Below are 19,788 nucleotides of genomic sequence, written 5' to 3'. Positions count from 1 at the left end.
ATGACAACTGTATTTGGCGCTGGCCTATAATCCTACCACAGCGTTGAGACAATTATTAAAGCAAAGTACAATAAGTTATATGTTGTGGATTCTAGACCAGCGCCTATGTGTCACAAATTAGTATCTGATTCTAACGAGTGTATGTAATGTTCTTTCCTTATGCGCTAAACTTGTTTTGTTTACGACTAGCCGTTCGTGTTACGTCATAATGCCCCAAAAGTGGCGTGATGTTTACTGCGTTAAAGCAGGTCATTCAACATCAAACAATTCCGCAAGAGAGAATGAATTAACGAATCAGATTCGAATCCGGCTTAAACGTGCATATAAACGGGCTTAGTGACGACGAACAAGGGGAGCGTTTTCACCAAGACATAAAGATGGAAGCTCGTTATCGAGATCGTTGTGAGCACATGATGGCAGATTTTACTGCTTGAGCCTTGTTAGAGACAATCCTGATTTAAAGCAGAAACGAACGTCCCCGAAATGGAAATTCAAGCCACAATAAACGCTAATTTTCACTGTTTTTGTTGGTGTTCTGTATTGAATTCATGAATTTGGGGCCGGGGACAAAATGTAACAAATGAGCTCATCTCTGATGAGAATGTTGATGCACACAGCGCATGCTGTTTAAAATTGTGAGACTGTGTGATTAAAGGTTATGTTTTTTTGTATAAATTTGTATGTTACGTTTGCAAAGTTTAATCTCTAATAAGACTATTTAAATTTTTATTAATTATCATTTGAAACCCCTTTTCATCGAAATATTAGTTTTTTGCCCCTAATTGAAAAAAATCATAACTCAAAATCCTGACGTGATGGACAAAATGAATGCCAGATTTGGAACTTACCTTCCTCAAATTAGCTATATAAACCAGTGTTATCGGTAGTAGGTGAATGTAGTGTGTTAAAAAATGCTAATTTTCGTTTATTTTGTGATTATGTTGATGCCATGATCGTTTTGACTAAGAAGGAAAACCGTTATTTTGGACACGCATTACTTGACTCGGTAAAATACAAGTTGTAACGTGATAAGAGTGAATCGCTTTTTTGACAGTTTCGGGTTCGGTTCGGCGGTTCATGGTCGACTCCCTATAAAGTCATCTCGTAAAAAAAGAATGACAATAATGGTGGTGTTTTGAATTCCAAACATTGAATACAAAAAAAAAATTACCGAAGGGCCGAATTTTGCCAGGGCCCTAGTGGTAATCCGGTCGTGTTTTTTAGGGATATTTTACCTGGCAACAAAAGGCGTCGTCTTCTTTGCTTCCTGCCCATCCAAATAGAAATCTTTATTCCGATGTTTCGTTTCAACAGTTCATCGGGGCCAGGCTTGTCAAAATTACAGGAGAATTATACGTCATTAATGATTAGAAGTTAAAATGAATTTTCACACTGTGAAGTTTGATAGAAGTTATGGATACTGTGTTTCAAACATGAAAGATCAAAACGCTTAGCGTTATCTAGAACGCTTGTTTTTTGGCGATCTTACATTTTAAATGAGGTCTCTACAATAATTGTTCGATGATTTGAAAAATTCTATGTTACACAACAAAGTTAAACAAAATTGTGTATAACTACTACGAAGACGGTATTTTGATAAATTTATTTAACATGTAAAAAATATTTGCAAACATACACGAGTAGGCTCTTGCAAACTAAAGTTGTGGGTTATGCTTATGAGTATAGAGGAGGATGCCGGCTTCAAAAAATTTATGAAAAACTCGTTGTTTATTGCATCAAGCAAACCATTTATATAATTGACTAAATCTGCTTTCTTACAAACTCTAACCTTGTGCTGTGTATTAAATGCACATTACTGCAGAGTTGGCTTTTGCTTGTCCACTTCAAAGCAAGCCTCCATTATAGTATTGCCGCAATTGTTTTTATATCGTGACTAAGCAATGGTGGTAATTGGCTTAATAACAAATTTAGTGTTTTGGGGCCCCGTGCCATTTTTTATTATGCCGCGTGTTGGACACCCATGATAGATAAAGAAGCTGATATACTTCAGAAAACTTGCTCATTGAGTATATTAGGGTTTCCCTCTCCGAGCCTTAAACATGACTCTTGTATAAGTATATTAAGTCTTTTCGCGACAAACCAAATTTATACCATGGTGAAATTGAACAGTCTTTAGAAAGTTTGTGGATTTCTGAAAAACAACATTGCATTTTTATAAAACCAAAAGTAAACAAACAAAACACTATTTTAGATGAAGTCCTTAAAATGTGCCACTGTGGAACGTTGTCCGTCTACAACAGTACAAGTTGGTCTGCACCGAAAACGGAAGTCTGCATGCTTGTAAACGCAACAACTGCATATTTAATCCACTATTGTTGTTTATATGGGCTTCTCAACGCAGCGCTATGACTAAGAACTATTGTAAATTCCCGAGCTTGTAGACATGCCTTGGAAAGTCTGACACACTCGCATTTTGAAATGTGACAGCAGCAAGGAAGCCATGAAAATGATATCATTGTTTTTTTTATGTTCGCTTCTCTGTCATTTACAAAGAAGGTGTTTTAATTTCAATAAGAGCAATATTTGGATGTAATTTTGATCTTTAGATCCTATGCGTTTTTCTTGGAAAAACTAATCTTACAAAATAATGTGTGAATCAACTGAAATCAAGCCATAACAAATTTCCAAGATTTTAGTTTTTGTATAGTTTACATAAATAATACCTACAAACATTTATAGAAGGAAGATTAAACCATTTTACCTGAACACACCATTGAATATTCGGCTATGAAAATTTCTGTGCGCCCCCACACACCTTGGTGCCCAAAATGCGTCTTTTTTTGCCTAATGCTTAATCCACGGCACTAGGCCAGCCATGTCTCCTAAAATATGTTTTACAATAGTTACTATTATTAAATGAAAAAATAATTGTGCTTCATGCAAGTCAAGTCAAAGTCATTTGCAAACAGTGGCTTTTCGACTTTAGTCATTGCAACACGGATAAACTAACTAACGGTTTTTCCATAATAATTTTACAAACAAAAATAACAGTTTCTCAGAAACGTCCGTTTCAAACATTAATAAAAGCTTGAGAAGCCACCGCTCCGAACAAAAATCAGTCAGCAAAGGTCTAAAACTTTGCATTTCGCCCATGGCCATCAGTTTGTCTGTATAAATAGTAAAATTAAAATGTAAAATAAATTAATAAAATACATCCAAAAGACAATCTGCGTATGAACAACGCCAACCACCAAAGTAAAACCAAAAGCAAAACGAACATGCGGTACGTGTAGCGGCCGCAGAAAGCCGCTGATAAAAACATGGCCTAGAGGGAAGTGGTGTGAAAATCAGTGACAGATAAAGAAAATAAGATGACAGACAGTGGGGAAAGGCAAAACGCAAACCTAAAACAACAGTTAGACAAGAAAATGGCATTTAAGCATCCCCAAAAATAGAACGGGTACAACGCACAACGAAAACCGTAAGACGATAAACGAAAAAACACAAATCTGCAAAATTATATATAAAAAATATATGTAAAAAGGCTACCGAATTTTGGGGTTGCTGGTGTCTGGGGCGGCTCCTCAACGAAAGAAATTGACCGTAAAACGTTTGCGTAGCGGGGAAGCAGCGCTACGTTGTCGTTTGTTGTTTCTGGGTTAAATGTTATTTCCATGTCGTTCGGTGTGCGTGTTCCATCTAACAGAAAACCTGTTCTTGGTTTGACCGAGACGTACTACTGGGCAGAGTAGATGTGTGTGCGTTGCCACGTAAATTCCGTGGTTTCTACAATTAAGGCTTTGCCGGAGCGCGCTATATGGTCTTCCTTATTACCTGCTGCTGCCCTCCGGTTCTCCCTTCATGCCCGACTGCGTAATAAGAAGGTTAATTTATATACCTAGTGTATGAGAGGCCTTTTATATTCTCGTGGTTGAAGCGCCTTTTCTTTGCTCGAGAGCCTGAGTAGAGTAGAGAAGCCCATGTTGGCGACACGGTCTTCTGACTTTTCTTTAGTGTGTCCCCAAGTCTCTCGGTCCACTATTTATTAGCCTCATTAAGATTGTGTAATCCGTGGGTGAGGCCAGCAGGAAAACAGGATTTTCTGCATTTTATCGACTTCGGTGGTAGTCCTCATCGGATTCGTTAAGCCTTCCTGAGGCGGCTTGCTTCACCCAACACAATAGACTTTTGTAAAAATATATGCAATGGATGATGATGGTATGCAAAAAACATCTGTTTTGGCTGTGATCTTAACGTTGTCCCGAGTTGTAAATCCAAGTGAAGCCGTCTTAAAGTGAGCGTGAAGCAGAGAAACTCAACGTCCTATTTAGGGTATTGCAGTCCCTTGTTCGAGAATGCCGACAAAAGCGCAGATGTAATTCTTTGCGTGGTATTGACCCGATGGATATAAAAATACAATAAAACGCTTGAAGATTTGAGCCGTGCCTCGATTCAACGATGTAGTAGTGCATGGCAATGTTGGTGGCTATTGAGACGGAATGATTGTCGCCTGTGGATAGTCTGACGATAAAAATTTTATTGTCCACCTTATAGAGTATAAAATCTAGAAACCGGGAGTGTAGGTCTAACGCGCCTTTTGAGCTCTGTCTGCTAAAGCTGGATAAAGCGCTACCACATCCGCTGCCACTCTTCCAATTGATTAGCTCAGTGATGTAGTGCGACTATGTTCCGGCAGTATGCTACTGATTGGCCTCACTCCCTAAGTGCTCCGGCACAAGCTTAACGGGTAAGCAGCATACGCATAGTTTTCATTGCTGAAATGTTTGGAGGAAAACCGGGTACTTTTGTAAAATCGACAACCCTTTAATGCAGTGTGGTAGAAGAGGGTTTGTTTAACGAATTGTTAATTGTCGTTTCATCATGCTGTCGTAAAAATCCAGGTGAGAGAGGCAACGATAATTTTACCGTCTTTATCAGACCGACAAATTACATTTTCCCTTCTGCGAACTGCTACTAAAGTTCAGGTGATAATTTATTTTTGCGATAACACTCTCGTTTTACCTTGGGTCCCGAATTCCACCTTGGCTTCCATCAAATCAGTATAGACACGATGTTTTTTTCGGCCGGGGCGTAAATAAATCGCCAAGTCTGCTATTTAGGAATTTATTGTCGGCTCACAAATCCAACTAGGTAAATTTTCTCTATATTCTTACTTTGTGTTTTAGGTTCACGTGTTGCAATCTGATCAAGCTGCTTGACGGCTTTGTCCAACTCCTTTCTCCCAGCTGGATAAACATCACTTAGACGACGTTCTTTAAAAAGATGCAGTGTTCCAGCGGTTTCCCAAATTTTGGACTTCCTGGGGCCTAAATTAAAAGTTTTTTTTTTAAGTTGTTTTTTTACTTCAATTCGACCTCCAGTCGTCTCCTGATGATGCCCATATTAACGAAAGTTTGCAGTTTTATGCAAAAAGGTCTACGACAATTAGGGCTTCCAAAGGCAGGAGAGCCCGACTTTTAGACCTTGAGGTAGTGGCAATTTGCATAGGTAAACTTCCGGCAGATATAAATACAAAATATTGGCTAAAAACCAGTGTTGTAAATAAGTCATTTTGAATCTTTTTGAATAAATAACAAGTAAGTCCCAAATCAACTTCAAGTCCAGCCCTTGTCGAAAAAATAAAACTTTAAATTATGAAAACCGGCAAACTCCTCCGATTATTATAAGCAACTCAAGTCAAAAATAACATAAAAGCAGCATATAACAAGCAAATTATTTGCAAAAGATTGGGCTAAATAACACAATTTTATAATTAATTGCTTAATTAAAACAATTTATTTTAACCCAAGTGTCAAATGACTTGCCAAAAGACTTAAGTGGACTTAAACACTGCTGAAAACTCACAAAAAAATATGAGATAGACTTGACCCACCCGAACCCAGACGATAACCAGTTCCCTAACTCAAAATAATGTGCGTTAATTTAATCATTATTTAAACGCTGGGAAAAAAGGCACTCGGTTGGGCATAAGATAATTTCTAGTCCAGGTTATATAGAATTGTTACGTCACACATTGATGTATTCCAAACGAAAGTGTTTATCAACAATGCACATTATTTGGGTTTAGGGTGCTCGTTAGCGTTTGGGTCCGGCTGGCAGGTATTTAAATTTATTCTTCTTAAGCAGATTTGTTGAGTCTAATTAGTACATCGGCCCAAGACTTCAAAGTCTAAAAGTTAGACTTTTCCATCCTTTGGATTGCCATATACCTTTGCTTAGAAATGCATAGGTAGGATCTTTTACGACGGATTCGGGCTTAGTTTGTCTAAACAAGGTAGAGCAGTTGACTGGAATAAGTTTCAGGCCATGGTTCTCAGTAACTGGAATATGTTTGCGATACGCGCGAATCTTTCGTTTAACAACTTTATTTTATTCCTAATTTGGAGATAATTTTAATGCACTGTAGTAATGTTTTGTGTTATAGGGAAAGTACTTGCTTTATATAAAAAAATTAGCGTCGTAATAGCTTTAAACTTTTTTAAACAAATTATTACAATTACCTGCGATATGCTTTTATTTGGAACAGTACCCCGAAAATATCAACAACTAAAGGAGTAGGTCACGTCAATATTAACAGGAAAGACGTGAAGGCAAAAAATGCGTAACCCGTTTAAAAGTTAAAAATGCGTACTGCTAAAACCGCTTCACTTACGCGCCATAATTACCTCGACCATTAGGCGGTTACACAGCGCTACGCTTGACTAAAGTCCTTAGAGAAATTAATTAAGTTTATTGCAACGCCTCTCGTGCTCTCCCCCGCCTGTCCATTGTGCAACATTATATTATATTTTAAGACCTAAAAATTCGGAAGTTCAAAATTTAGGATTTGCAAGTTCGGTAAATAGTGAAGACCCCCAAAAAAGGTCTCGCGTATCCAATTTGGGCACCTGCGCACATGGTAAAAAATTAGCGGGAACACTGGGCATACGAGAAATCAAGAAAGTTGTGTGATTTTACCACTACTACTAACCTGCCAGAAAGCCAAAGATAAATCCTACACGAGGAAAATGCGTTTTACCCAACCAAACACGTAGACTGAACTTGTTCGACTACGAATGCAGCAAAGATTCTGGAAAAACGTCTGATTTCAGTGACGAATAGTGAGTGCGGATATAACACAACCAAGATAAAACCAAAGAAAGCCACAGAGTGTTGCTAAACTCCAATGTTATAACAAATTTGTATTTATTTTGTAAAATTCATGTTTTTTCTTGGTAGTTCTCATACACATCACATTCAATAAGGAAACAGTTCAGAATGTATACATTATTTTGTTGCTTGCAATGGAATGGTTTCCACCACTATAGAGAGGCGTTGCGTTAGTCAGATGAACAGTCGCGAGCGCCGCCTATCTTATACAATGGTTATCAGTGTTTTTTAATTATGTATTTTCACGCGTTGTTTACGTATAATCTTTGGAGCCCGCATGATGGAGATTATGACGGAGGACGCAGTCGCTCACCGCTCGAATTTAACGTTTGGGCGAGGCAGCGTGTGGAAAAATGGACTCGAATATATATATATATATATAGTTCTGCGGTAGGGGCCGTGTCCTTATTCTTTGTTGTTGTTATTCGAAACTAAGTTTTACAACCTATTTAATTAATGACAGTGACCCAAACTCTCGTCCTGTCCAGGTTTTTTTTAAGTTTGGTGAGACCGCTGGAGAAATTTGGGGGACCGTTTCGGTCTCCCAAAACAATGGTCCTGTCACATAAAACATTGACCGCGTAAAGTAACACGAGGATGTTATTTCAATTCCGTTAACATGTCTCTGCTTAATGATTCTATGACCAGGCGTTGTGTGTACAAAAGTCGTTGACGATAAGCCAAACGAGACTTAACGCAACTGGACAATGGCTCAACTCTCTCAACTAAAAATAATGAACGGACAGAAGTTATTATGTTGGACCGTTAGAACTGTACCATGGACCTTTAAGCTATTTCCTGTAAGTTGATCTGATGTTATTCATCAATAAGCTGTTGAAACGCACCATATCAATTTAGCAAATGGAGTCGGATGTAAACTAGCATCAGCCTTTAACAAATGTCAGTTTGGCTTTGCAATGCAATTTAATATTTTTTAATATTGTTTTGAATCAATAAAGTCACATCAATTTCTTAATTTTTGCCACCTTTGGTTAATTATTTGGAGTTAAAAGTAAAAAAAAATACATACTCCCCTCTTCCAAGATGTAATTTTACCATCACGTTTCGGTGTGAAATTTTCAGATTTTTATTTTCTTAAAGTGGCATTTTGCCCTTTACAAAGTTCCACCCATGCTGCTCTCCCAGTGGGTGGGAAAAACTAGTTTCAACTTCAAACTTTGAAGTCGAATAAATGGTGTACGAATGATGCTGTGCTCGAAAGTGAAAACAAGCAACTCGTTCAAAAGAAACGTAAAATCGGAAAACGATTATATGTTACTACCACGGCAGCGCAAAACCAACTTGTAGATTCTGACAATTCTTTACCGCTTCAGAGCTTGGTAACGAAGCATTGGGAGAATTTCTATCAGCAAAAAGATTGGAACGACACGTCTTAGACGACTTAACGAGATGGAGAAAGACTACTCACTCAATGAGAGCCTTCAAAACCTCGACGAGAAATGTCTGCGATCCCAGTTTCCTCCAAGGATGGTTAAAAGCCACGTTAAAAACTGCAGCACAGACGGAAGAAGGCATGCAGCCACAAGTGATGTTTTCATACAAAAGACCTTTTCACACTTGGGCTACCGCGCAATTTTGGTCAACTGGAAGGTCAACCCGTGCGGTCATTATAAACAGGCAGAGAGTATGGTCTCAAAGGTATTCACATTTTACATGGCTTCCTGCAATGTGGCGGCCGATAGAACGACGATAATTTAAAAGCTACACTGTCAGAACGGTGTTTAAATTTGAACACCAAAACGGTCTAAGCACGTTTAAAATCTAAACATTTAAACACCTGAACGATTTTATGCTAAACACTTGATATTTTAACACGTTGATCGTTAGACATGTTTAGTTCGATACATTCTTGCAAAGTTATAGCTTAAGCCATTTATGTTGATGTGATGAGATGTTGTTGAGAGAGGTATTGTTATTTTAAAGCACTGAGCGATTGTTTTATTTAAGATTGCGTCTATCGATTTCGTCAAATATTTAACAAGTTAGCATATATGGTCGTAACACATCACAATAAACAAAATGACTTAAATGGTTTCCTAACTTAACATCTGTTCGGCCTATTTGGCATTATGTTAAAATATTAAATATACGGGTTAGTGTGCTTAACGCGCCATTAAATATCCAATATATGATTTCATTAACGTAGCTTGCCTAGGCTACCAAAGTACAAAGCGAGGCTGATGCGGTCTTGTGCCGCCATGACCTACTTAAATTGCACCAGCAATAAAAAAACGCGCGATGAAAACAATCTACGGCACGGATTTTTTCTAGAGAAAAGCTGTATCGCCATGAAGCTTATATATTTTTCAAGAATAAATTGTTTGACATATGACGAACAGTAAGTATTCTTTATTAAATGTTCGATTTACGATATCTTTTAACTAATTATAGTAATTATGTTTTGTTTCAAAACAATTTTCTGTGTACATATAAAGTTCATTCAATAAATAAAGTCATGGTATTTGAAAATTGATTCGGTCCGATGAACAACGCACTGGCCTGTGACGGACGCGGGATATTGAAACGTCAGACAGAAAAAAATGCTTAGAACTTTTACAAGTTATTTACATCACAGTTAAAGCCGGTTTTGCGTATATTTGGCTTTCGAGTTACTAACATGTATGTCGAACAAATACTAAAGTGTATAGTGGTGACATATATACTTTAATTTGCTTTTTGATAAATGTGTAGTAATAATGTTTTATTAGCTGTGCAAGACTGTCAGATTTAGAATCTAAAATGTATGTTACAAAAGCCTTGTCTTGGAAAACGAAGTGACTGAATTTGGATTTTTGTTTCAGATTTTAGGTATTTCATTCATAAATCCAAAAGCAATGAAAGTTGTAAAAGACTATTTCATGATGATGATGATTTGTTCCTTTACACTTTATGAATAGATTAAATTAAATGAATCCTTTAAGGTTTGTATGTTTTTTTATCCTAAATAAAAATTTAATTTTTCTGTTAAACAATCAAGTATGCTTTTAACAATTTAATAATATTAAAGATACTAAGATTGCACTGCTTTGTTTCAGGGCAATCAATGACAGCCAACCGATTGCTCTTTTCGACTTCAAAAATTACTTGCCTCATGGACGATTAAGGTTAAAAATGTAAGTAAATTTTACTTATATATTTTACGTTAATATAATTTATTCATATTTGGCTTTTATTTCGTATGTAGCGGCCAGCGAGGAAAACTATTGCTTTTCGAAATTGACTGATATATAAGTTTTTGCTTAGAACCTTTCATCATAGAATATGTAAAAAAATATGGTAAATATTATTCCAACATTTTCACCAAATTTGATGTTTTTTCAATCTCTATAAAATTTCTGAGGTACTTTAATATGTGTTTTAGCTTTAATTTATCATTTCCATTGTTTATATCTTACATTGAAGCTTTAAATGTAAAATTTAATCTGTAGTACTTTGGAATGCTACTGGCCCTTTGAATTTTACTGCAAAGTGTAAGATGAGAAAATAAAAGTTCAAGTGGAAGTCAACAAAAGAGTATAGATCACAAGGTAAACAAACTCAAATTTTCTGCTTCTTAATCTAAAGTTAATTTATCCAATTTTTAAATTTGTGGTAAATACATTTAATTTATACGTGTTGTGTATAATGTTTGGTCTGCATATCCCAGCAATGGGCAACTTTTGTGGGTTAGATTGTGATCACTAGTTTAAGCACAAATTTCAATAGCACATAATGGCCAATACAATTATCTGGCACACATTTTACCTTTTTGGATGAAATTATTTAATGATTTAAATTGTTTTCAAAGTAGGGTGAACCTTTAAATTTTGGTGGGTTATGAAGATATCAATTACAATAAAAATGAACTTGTTTTGCAATCATTGCACTGTCATTCAGTTAAAGTGTAACATAAATAATACATTTCCTTATGCTAAAGAATGCATTGCCACAAACTTAGTACAAGTCAAAATAATATGTTTTTGCGGTGGTTATGGTGAATAACTTGAAAAATTTACTATGAGCAAATGAATAAAGAGTTGTTCAGTGATAGTGTATAATTTAATCACTGCAGTGTATTATATTGATCTAAATTTTATTTCTTAGGCAGCCATGCTCAACTCGTCTTCTAAAAAGAAACGCGCTTCGAGGCCTTTATTGGGCAACCTTTGGAGTGGACGGCACAGCAGCTTTTCTGCATTGGTATATTAGTGGATGGAATGGACATTAAATTTGTGGAAGAACAACACTTGTTGAACAAATTGTTAAATTATATTTCATTGATATTCGAGCCTGTTAATATACACGGGATTTAAGTTATCCATCCTACTGCTCTGTGAAGGCCCCACCTTGAAAATTTGCCAAACATAGCAATTATAAATATTAAAAAAAGGTTTCAAATTTGTAAAATATCTTCTTTTTCTCTGTTTTTCTTTTTATCACATACGCATTTTTGTTTGCATAAACACCTGCATTGTATTAAAAATGCGATATTTATATTATTATTCGTTTTGTTTGGTATAATAAAATTGTATACCTCATAATATATTGTGAAATTTGTTTGGAAACACTGAATACTAGCATTAAACACCTGGCAGAATAAACGGCAAAAGCCTAAACACCTCGAATTTAAACATGTTTAATTTTGGTGTTTAATCGAATGACAGTGTATGGCCAAATAATTCGTGGAAGATACGAAAAAGACAGAAAAGATTTGCGCGAAGCGCGAAAAAAAATCATTTTAGTCTTTAAAACAGGCTTAAAATAAAAATAGAGTTGGATCCGTCCCTAGAAATAGTGTTAACGATACAACCAAACGTAGTCGGCTTATGTATTTTAAGAAAACTAAGCCGCGGGCCGTATGTTGCCCAGGTCTGATCTAGATTGTATAATCCTACATCTAAAATCAAATCAAAACATCTAAATCTAGATTAAAATAATGTAGAATGGCAACTATGAGTCTCGCAGTGGTTGATTAAGTTTCTTGTACAAAACACAATGTAGCATCTTAATTAATACCATAGGTTGAAGTTAAAATAATGAGTCTGATAGATCCTCCTAGCTTTACTTCCGATAAAGCAGCAATCTGCGAAAAAGCGAAAATGGAACGATTTATTTACTGAGCTGGGATTTGTTGAAGATTTCGGCTCGCTGTGTTTTCTGCCAATTCATCATTGGAAAACGCATGCGTAACAACCAAACTGTGAGTATACATATGACAAAAAATATAAAATTATATTTACACACAAACAAACGCGCCAGACCTGATCGGGAAATATGTGTGTGTCGGCAATTTAAAATTATGATTTTTTTGTGAATATTTTTTTAATTTGTGACCTATGTGCGTGTTAGTATGTATGTATATGTACGTAATTATGTTATGTGATTTGAATATAGCATTCCAATTTTATAGTTTTTTCGAATTGAATCTAGACGAGGAGACAGCTGACTCGTTAAACCTTACAGCCTTTCATTGATCCAATCGATTATAGTAACCCTAAATAAACATGCACCACTTCGCCAAAGATGCACGTAAAAAAAACTTGCAACCAAACCCTGGATTTCAAAGGCTATTCTTAAATCAATTAGAATAAAAAATACAACAATAAACTTACACAAATAAAAAAAAAAGCTAAACAAATGTATTATCAAAACCAGTTACAACAAAGCAATAGCTCAGCTGAAACATGAAAAATAATAAAATTAATACAAAATAACAGTTCACCAACCTAACGGGTGATAATGGAAATATAATTACATGTAAATCTGAAATAGCATAAACCTTGAATACCCACTTTTCAAAAATAGGTAGAACTATAGCATCACAAACTCCAACAACCAGCCATAAATTCCACCAATATAGTCAAGTGTTAATTTGTTTTTTTTTCAGGTTAAGAAGACATTCTTAGTCTAACCAGCCAGCCCTCAACCATCTTAATTTTTATTTTTTGAGTAAAGTTATGCTGGAACTTTATTTTGCCAACTGTTTTACTTTTTCAGATATTTAGTTGTTTTTTTTTACCCCAATCGGTTGTATGGGAATGGGGTAAACCCAAAATTTTGATTAGTTGATTACAGATTTAGAAAATAAGAAAAAAACAGGTTAGTAAGTCATCTATTAAAGTTATATAAACACAGATAAATAGAAAGATAATAAACATGGAACTTGCATTGTTTCGCAGGGCCGTACCACTGCTTTGTCAGAAGAAATAGAGTTGTTTATTGCCAAGTGCCTCAGAAAAATGGCTGAGATGGAATTTGGACCAACTCTTTTTGAAATGCTTGAGTTTGTGCAAGATTATGTGGTTGCAAATGAGATTTGTACACCTTTTTCTAACTCTAAACCAGGGTATGATTGGGCACAAGCCTTCCTAAAACGCCACTGTCTCACTTTAAAAACAGGAGGAATGATGCAAATTGCCACATCTGATCCATTTGTTATTTATGGTTTTTATGAAATGTTACAAAAATAAGTCTGGGCATTAAAGATCGCCCAGAATGCTTTTGGAATTTAGATGAATCAGGTTTTCCATCTAAATGCAAAACTATCGGAGGTATAGGGCAGAAAACTATTAGGGTAACCTGTGGGGCTAATAGGGAGAACACCACCGTCCTGGCTGTTGTTTGCTGTGCTGATGGTACCTCATTGGATCATTTTTAAAGGAAAGAATCTTCAAAGCAGCTGGAGAGGATCAAATGCTTTGCCAAATACGCTTTATGGTGTAAGTGAAACCGGGTGGATTAATGTTGATATTTTTCATGATTGGTTTAGGCATTTTGTTGTAATGACCAACCACATTCGACCTCTCTTATTAATCTTTGATGGCCACATGTCTGTCTCATGTGTCTTTATTGCAAACCATTCAATTGGCAATGGAAAACCAAATTTCCATTTTAAAGTTGCCAGCCCACTACACGGATGTTTTGCGCCTTTAAAATGCTACTATCAAAAGCTGCTTAATGCAAGGGTCCACCAAACAGGCGCGAGGGAGCCCTTAAAAAAAGCAGATTTTGTCGTCCTGCTTTGCTCAGTCTGGAAAAAAGGCCTTAGTGAAAAAAATATAAAGTTTCCAGATTAGACAAACTGAAACTCAAGACTTACAATGCATGGAAAATTAATGGTTTTCCAGTAAAACAAGATGGGTCTCCTTTGCTATTTCAACCAGAAAAACCCTCTAGAAATTCAGTGTTATGCACCAACGGGTTATGCTAGTGCCTGAACAGAGTGAAACTTCATTTGAAGAAATAATTAGGTCACGAGGCAGGCCAGCAACAAGGTCTACTCCAATAAAGCGCAGGCGTATTTCAATGCATGGGTAAATTTTGACAGATGCAGACTACTGCAAAAAAATAGAAGAAAGGCATAGTAAACCAAACAAGGTAAACAAAAAGCTTCAGAAAGCAAAACAGCAGCAACAAGTAGCTGAAGTATCATCAGAGAGTGATTTCTTCGTACCAGATCCTACACAGTGCAAACAACAGAAGATGACATCGGCAAATATTATGCAGTATTTTGGCCTCGTCCAAAGACATACTACTGGGAAAAAGTGGTTAAGATTTTTTGTGACGATGAAGAAAAAATAAATGCAACTTCTGTTGAAATGAATTTCCTTCATAAAAAGGAGCAGACAGCAAATTATTCTAGATTGTCGTGGGACTGGCCAACAAATCCAGACATCGATATTATTGAGGTGAAATACTCGCTTCTGGGGTCCAGAAGTACCACTGCTGACCTCTGCCCAGTTTCAATTTAGCAGTGAGCAATTAGTTGCTGAAAAGTTTTCCAACTGCTGCAAGTTTGGCCTCACATGACGTGTTTGTTACAATAAAGTTAAAAAAATATATATTTTTGTGCTTTTGTGGCTTTGAAAAGGTATCCTCAGTCCATGTACTTAATTTAGAGTCAAACCGGTGACTACAACTTAGCATAAATAATAGTAATGTGCCATTGTTTTTTTTTATACCTACTTTATCAGGGTAAAAATGTCAAATTTCAAACTAAAATCAAAAATCCCTTACATAGTTAGAAAGGTGTAGTCCCATCAGCACAATTAGAAAGAAAAACTAAACTTCTGTCACTAAAAATAAAAGTTTAGCACCAAAGTTAGCTAAAATTGTTTTTTTGTTACCCCACTTGACTATACATTCTATTTTTCACCAACCACTGAACTTGAAATAAAACAACACATACAATCATTACACACACGACAAGCCAGCGGGTCTCACAACATTCCGATCCAATATATAAAAATGTCTTCAGAATTATTAACCCCTATTTTAACCAGGCTTTATAATATGTATACTAAATTCAGAATTTCCAGATTGCCTTAAAGAAGCTCAAATCACGTCCATTCCAAGACCTCTGACAGTAAGTCATTATAGACCTATCTCAGTAACATCAGTGCTTGGTAAGATTTTTGAAAAAATAATAAGCAACCAATTGCAAAAATTCTTTAAGAAAAAAAAAACTATAACCAAAGAACAACACGGATTTAGAAAAGGTCACTCCACTTCACATTCTACAATCGAACTTTATGAAAATTTATTATTACATAAAGATAATCATAATAATCACACCTGCATCCTGTTGGATCTTGCTAAGAAGGCCTTTGACACCGTAGACCATAAAATTTTATTACAAAGACTAAATCATTACGGTGTCAGAGGTCAACCACACTTACGTTTTCTAACTGGCCGAAAACATATCACAAAAAATGGGACAACGAAATCTTAATTCACAGGTGCCTTTATACGGGAGTTCCACAAGGTTGCATTTTGGCTCCACTACTTTTCCAAATTTATATTAATGATTTACCATCTAACACAAACCTAAATTGCAGCTTGTATGCTGATGATACTGTTCTTTTTGCTTCTCATTCCGATAAAATACAATCTGAATTATCTGAAATTGATTATTGGTTTCGAGCTAACAAACTATCCATAAATTACTCAAGAACCAAACGGGTCAAGTCAATAATAAAATTGGTGACTACAAAAGAAAACAAGTTAATTCAGCTAAATACTTAGGGCTTATTATTGATGACAAACTTTCATGGTTACCACACATAAAATTGATAGAGCAAAAATGAGATTCTACCTAGACAAACATGCACTACATTTACTATACTATAGTTAATTCACACCCACCTTCAATATTGTGTGGTGACTTGGGGAAGGGCAAATCCAACAAAATTAAATCATATTAGGGTCCTACAAAATAGGGCTATCCAAATCCTAAGCAACGCCCCACCGAAAACTAGGCTACTACTACCCCTTTATTATAAACATTTCATTTTAAAACTGAATGATATTCTAAACTTTATGGTTCCTATACAAAACTTACATTCTTATGAAACAAGACTACGGGTAAATCAAAATTACTTTAGGGCTGGTGTACAAACAAATTCGGGGAAAAAAACATTAGCTTTCTTGGGTTCCAAACATTGGGAAGATGTTAAACCGTTGCCATTTACTAAATTTGTTAAAAAACTTAAGGAGCAATTCATTGAAGCTTACCTAGTTTAAAAAGGTAAACAAACAATCAAAACAACCTCCAAGCACGAAAGGGTAATCACAATTAACAACTGATAAGAAAGATAAGAATAAAACAGCTGCTGATAAAAACGTGCGTGTGCAATCATGCGTAACTACAGAACTGTGACGTATCTGGAAAATAATATTTACAGACGAACAAAAGCGCCAGCCCTTACCGCGAAAATATGTGTCTTTGCAACAATTTAAACTATGATTTGTTTTATTTGTTTTTATTATCCTTTTTTGTGACTGATGTGACGAATGTATTGTCGTAAGTGTTTGTATGTATCTGTAGGTACACCTTCTTTGTTTTGTTTTTTAGTGTATTCTATTGCAAATGTGCCATCGGCAAAATTCCACTCCCTTTGTCGATTTTGTTGAACTGTATGTTTAGTATATATTTTGTATGTTATGTAACGTATGTAATAAACCTTACGTAGGCTTATGTCATTGTGTTGTATCGTATTGAATGTAAAACAAATTATATAGGCCTATGTAATGTATGTAATAATGTATTGTATGTAATGTAAGTAATGTATATACTGTATGCAATTCAAATTTTGTGTTTTAATTTTGCATTTTTTTAGAATTGAATCTAAACCAGGAGACAGCTGACTCGATGAACCTTACGGTCTTTCGCTGTCTCCTGGGAATGTCAAATATTGCTAAACGTTTTGATGTTTTTAATGTTCCAAATAAAATCATATCTATCTATCTATCTTTCGCTGTCTCCTGGAACGTGAAATATTTCAAAACATTGTGATTTATTTCCTCGATCCAAATAAAATATCATCCTACCCTATCGCTCAATAGTAAAGGAAACTTATATAATGAAATAAAAACGGTTATTTTAACTGCTCACGGTAATTCTAGGATGTTTGTGTAAAATGCTTTTTTCGACAATAACAAAACAGTACTGTAGCTAATATTTACTTGTTAGTTGTAACCTGGTTACAAGGATTGTAGAAACATGAAGATTTCGGTGGTAAAGCGACGTGGTCGTTTTTGCCACCAGGTCGCGTTTTTTTGCATGTGTTTAATTTAAAAATAGTGAAAAGGAAGGGGTGTGTGACCTTTACGAACGTTTTTGTAAATGCACTAAAATAGCCACAAAAAGGATAAAAAGTAATGACCAAAATGATGCACACAGAAAATAGACGCAGTCTTCTCCAAAATCACATTTTCCAGGCATTTATGAGCAGCTGTTACTTACTGTCGGCTTCTTGCAAGAGCTACATTAAAGAATTCCTGGATAGGTATGAGAGAATTTAGATTTATTATGATAGGATAATTTGGAAAAAAGGCAGTTTAAGGCAAAAAAAACAATGGCAGAAGAAGTTTTAAAATCAATTGCGATTCCATCTGTTTTAATGTTCGACACTGTCATAAACAAATTAAAAACAAAACAGAAAAACTTTCAATGACCAGTAGGACATAACTGTTGGCTAATTAATAAATAAGTTAATAAGGCTTTGACCGATCTTTTATACTTCAAACAAGGCGATTATTTTGATTGCAATGGTCATACCACCGATAGGTGGTATTGAGGGGGTATGGGTCAGATTAATGAGTCTTCATTTATATAATTGCCAAGATGAATCGACCACACTCCTACAAGATTTAAGATGGCCTGTCTTCGTGAGGCCAGATAGGTCCAATTCTTTCCTTTAGTTCAGATACATGAACAGTCAATTTTGCTGTCTTCAGTCACAAAAGCACTCGAGTTTGCTGTCTGAGTAAAAGCTGTAAAAGCCTCTTTTATATTGATTGAACACGCTATTTATAGACGAGAATCAGTTAAGAAAATTTCTGCAAACAAAGAAAGATTTACGTCATTAATTCTTATAATACTTAACAAAATACCACGTGACAAAAAGGGCGTGGTCTAAACCTTTTTCACACTTATTTCTGACGCGAAACATACAAATTTTACGTCAAAATGCGATTGCGAAACAGCTTCCGACTTCAGTTAAATGTCAACAGTTTGAAAATCACACGACCGGGGAAACCGACTAATGTTCAGACCGCGGTGTTTTGAAACATATACAAAAAAACGGATGTAAATACCTTGACGCATAAAAATTGGTGTCAGCAATTTGAATTTTTGCAATTCTCTGCAAGGATATCGCAAACATTAGCATGTGGTTGCAAGAAATCTACGTAACGGAATTTTACCGAAAACTTTCCGCTTATCGTTTGCACATTGGCTGCAAGGAGTAACGCAAACATTTAAAGGATTGCAGGCCATAGATTTTTACTGAAAATTTTCCATTACGACACATCGATTAAAAACAAAAATTCTCTGTGTAAACACAATATGACGAAGTGGCTACTATAGTATCATTGAGATATTGACTCATAAAAGGAGACTTTGTGTAGCAAATGCAAAGAAATACGTTTAAAAAATATCAAATCAAAAACGCAGATTAGATGAAGACAATAAAAAGCCGCATGTGTATCCCTATAACCAAAAAAACAGTGTGTGTACAGCTTTGAAATAAGATGAGCGTAAATGAATAAAAAAATTTAATTATGTGGAAAGCTAGAGAACAGGGTTAATAGTGTTTTTTACAGCTACAGTTAATTCAAGAAGATATCCCATCCCCATGTTTTAGACGCAGCATTTTTACCGGACGTGTTCCACACTTGCTGTAAATGTGCATTTTAAAGCACCTTGAAGCCACAGGCTTATGCTTGCTTCTAAACTGACTGCTAGGCATGTACAATCTAAAGGGTTGATATTAATAATATTTGTACCTTTTCATCTGGTCAGTCATACAAATGCATCGGCTATTCTAAAATATGAGTTCAATCTAACGAGTTGCCTGAAAAACCCCATGCTCTAAATAATAGCCGATGCTTCAAAAGATCGTTGTAAGTATCTAGTCGTATGTTTTAGAACATTCAAAAAGCTGTACTTCGTAATATGCGTGGAAGCTAGTACTGAAGCTGTAACATGGGAAACTCTATTTTCTGATGAGTGGCCGATAACTCTGAATTTTGAACGCTACAGACAGACTGTTTCGATTTTGCTTGGAAGAGAGGTATGTATGCACTGCAGGTAATTCGCCTGTCGACACATGTTTTTTTAGCAGGGCAAGATAGTAATATCTACCCGGAGTATCA

This window comes from Ascidiella aspersa, chromosome 5 (genome assembly GCF_963924565.1).
Source record: "Ascidiella aspersa chromosome 5, kaAscAspe10.2, whole genome shotgun sequence".
Taxonomy (NCBI): domain Eukaryota; kingdom Metazoa; phylum Chordata; class Ascidiacea; order Phlebobranchia; family Ascidiidae; genus Ascidiella; species Ascidiella aspersa.
Note: the sequence above shows the minus strand (reverse complement) of the source record.